The sequence below is a fragment of the Numenius arquata genome, chromosome 1 (genome assembly GCF_964106895.1).
Source record: "Numenius arquata chromosome 1, bNumArq3.hap1.1, whole genome shotgun sequence".
Classification (NCBI taxonomy): domain Eukaryota; kingdom Metazoa; phylum Chordata; class Aves; order Charadriiformes; family Scolopacidae; genus Numenius; species Numenius arquata.
In genome coordinates, this window is record NC_133576.1 from 25,992,001 (window position 1) to 25,995,581 (window position 3,581).

Genomic DNA, 3,581 nt, shown 5'->3' on the forward strand with positions numbered 1-3,581 from the left:
CCAGATCGCATTTGCAGGTAGTTTTCTTCACTGTTCTTCTCTTTGCAAAATGGCTTCTCAAATACAATTAGATTCATGTGCGATGGTAGCTCACAAAACCATGTATGACTTTTAATATGAGTGGGTGCTGTCCTTTAGGTTAAATAAAAGCAGCAGGGCCCTATTGCCATGTCAGACAGACACATGGTGTCTCCCAGTCAGGTAACTAGAGGAATGATGCTCGTGTTGCTTGTGGGGCACTGCTTTGTTTGGGTTATTTCAGATTTCTAGACATGAATCTAGTGAAAAATGTTAGGGGACACATTTCCTGGGCTGCTAAGCAGTTTTCTCCATAGAATGGGCCCTGCATGGATGGCGTGAGCCATGTGCCTGGTCTGATGTGTAAGTGAGGGAACATCACTGATGACAGAAATGAATGATCAAGTGGTGGTGAGGGAGAGGTGAATGATAAGAATCATAGAATCATTCAGGTTGGAAAAGACCCTTGGGATCATCGAGTCCAACCATCTACCCTACTCTACAAAGTTTTTCCCTACACCATATCCCCCAACACCACATCTAAACGACTCTTAAACTCATCCAAGGATGGTGACTCAACCATCTCCCTGGGCAGCCCGTTCCAGTGTCTGATCACTCTTACTGTGAAGAACTTCTTCCTAATGTCTAGTCTAAACCTACCCTGTTGCAACTTCAAGCCATTCCCTCTTGTTCTATCACTATTTGCTTGTGAGAAGAGACCAGCACCAACCTCTCTACAATGTCCTTTCAAGTAGTTATAGAGAGTGATGAGGTCACCCCTCAGTCTCCTCTTCCTCAAACTAAACAGTCCCAGCTCCCTCAATCGTTCTTCATATGACTTATGCTCCAGCCCCTTCACCAGCTTTGTTGCCCTCCTCTGTACCCGCTCCAGCACCTCAATATCTCTCTTGTATTGAGGTGCCCAAAACTGGACACAATACTCGAGGTGTGGCCTCACCAGTGCTAAGTACAGGGGCACAATCACCTCCCTACTTCTGCTGGTCACAATATTTCTAATATAAGCCAGGATGCCATTGCCTTTCTTGGCCACCTGGGCACACTGCTGGCTTATATTCAGCCACTTGTCAATTAGAACCCCCAAGTCCTTTTCCGCCAGGCAGCTTTCCAGCCACACTTCCCCAAGCCTGTACGGAGGCATGGGGTTGTTGTGGCCCAAGTGCAGGACCTGGCACTTGGTCTTGTTGAAGTTCATACCATTAATGTTGGCCCATCGATCCAACCTATCTAAGTCTCTCTGTAGAGCCTCCCTGTCCACATGCAGATCAACACTCCCGCTTAACTTGGTGTCATCTGCGAACTTACAGATGATACACTCTTATGTCATTATCAAGATAGTCAATGAAGATGAAGAGAATGACTCCAGCTTTCCCAGTTAGATTAGCAATGCCAGTCCACTTCTAAGATACCTCCATTACCTTCAGCAACTGGAGGAATGGAGAAGGAAAAGTTTCCCCTCTAAGACTTGCCAAGGAAACACTCATATTTCAAAAGGAGTTACTTTCAATAATGAGGTGTTGTGAAGGATGGGTTGGGAAAAAGTCTCGCTTACCACGGTTTTATGATTACAAAGCATTATATTCATTTTGGCTGGAAAGCTCAGCTGTGTTCAGGGCTGTGTCCTCCAAAAAGACATTTTTCAAGTCAAGAGACTTAAAGAAAGATTAGCAGCTAACTGTTCTTATTCACATCATTATCCAGGTGACTGCATTTCCTGCTTTCACCACAGCATGCTGAATTGCCAGGGTAATGCCACAGAGTAACAGCTGTAGAGTCCTAGAAGTAATGAAATTGTCACGCTGTGCATTGCCATAATCTAAAAGCTTACTATTTTTTTGAGATGGAAAGGAGGAGAAACTATCATTCAGGCCACTCATCTCATTTCCAGACTAGACCACCCACTCATGTTTTCCTCTGGGGAAGGCCCTATCTGGAACAGATACTAGAGTCTTGGTTAGCATGAATTCTGGGGGGTTTTGTGGTGGGAGTGGCGGGAGTTCACCTACTGAATAAATCCATTCTGCCACATTCCTCTTTTGTTAAAAAAGTTTGCCAGGCTCCTTGTGTAAGTGGCTGGTGTTTACCAACTCCAGTGCCTGGAACGGCTGCTGGCTGTGGACAGGGATGGAAGCTGTGAGCTGGGACAATGTTATTGCTTCCTTAGTGGCTGACCGACATCTCGTAACTGTGTGATCACAGAATCACAGAATCTTCATGGTTGGAAGGGACCTTTGAGATCATTGAGTCCAACCACAAAAAAACCCAAAAAACAACCAAACAAAAACAACCAAACAAAAAAAAAACAAAACCCCACCATACACCACACCCACCCACAACCAGACACAAACCAACAATCTCGGGCACTAGAGCATGCCCTGCAGTGCCACATCTACACATTTCTTAAATACCTCCAGGGGTGGGGGCTCCACCACCTCCCTGGGCAGGCTGTTCCAGTGCCTGACCACTCTCTCAGTAAAGTAATTCTTCCTAATATCTAACCTAATCCTCCCCTGCTGCAACTTCAGACCATTTCCTCTGGTCCTGTCATTATTCCCTTGGGAGAAGAGGCCAACACCCACCTCTCTACAACCTCCTTTCAGGTAGTTGTAGAGGGCAATGAGGTCCCCTCTCAGCCTCCTCTTCTCCAAACTAAACATGCCCAGAAAATGATGTGCTGAACCATGCCCTGTTGCTGCTTAAATAGCACATTCATTAGTCATTCTCGCATCGAAGAGGGATGGCACCTCTGTGCGGTCCGAAGATTTTTCACAGTAGCCTTGAGCCAGTCGGTAGCTCAGAGTCGTGCCTGTCTTGAGCTGCCTGGCTCTGAACAGCTCTGTCTTGACTGTAGTAGGAGCCCTCTTGTGGAGGGCTATCGCAAGTGATTGCTGTTTTGTCTCGGCTCTGCAACATTGTGTCTTGCATTTAGGATTAAGAAGGGGAGGAAAAATCAGTAAAAATCTTTTCTTTCTGTCCCTCAGGTTTCTTATCCTGTGTATTCCGCACTGCAGTCCCCACTGTTCGTTGTACAGCAATGCTTATTGTGTGGACCCTTTGACTCTCTGAAAGGGGATGAGACAGCAGTAGAAAACTCTGCTCAAGAAGACTGACAACGTAATCTTGTGTGAATGAATACAAATCCCCACCTATGCCACAGAAGCTGTGGGGTAGTCTCGTTACAATGGGGTCGCTGGAATTCCAGCTGGGAGGACCCTCTGCGTTCCTGGAAGAGGCAGAAGAAAGCCATCAGCATCATGCTGCTCCAGCCTACCAGTTCAAGAGTCTGGGATCCTCCGGCTTTGATGCTGTCTCTATGAAAATCAGGGGGCCTGCAGAGCCCTAGCTGGTAGCCCACACCCACCTACCCCTTTAGTAATGTAGAGCTGGCCTCTGGGAGACCCCAGACCCTGACACAACGTCATGTCAGGCTGTGCCTCCATGTTGCAACTGGGAGCAGCTAAAACGTCTTTTATATTCAGCCTCGCATGGATATCTGCCAGTACTCTCTTTGCGCTGGAGGACTTGATTTGGACTTGACCATTAGA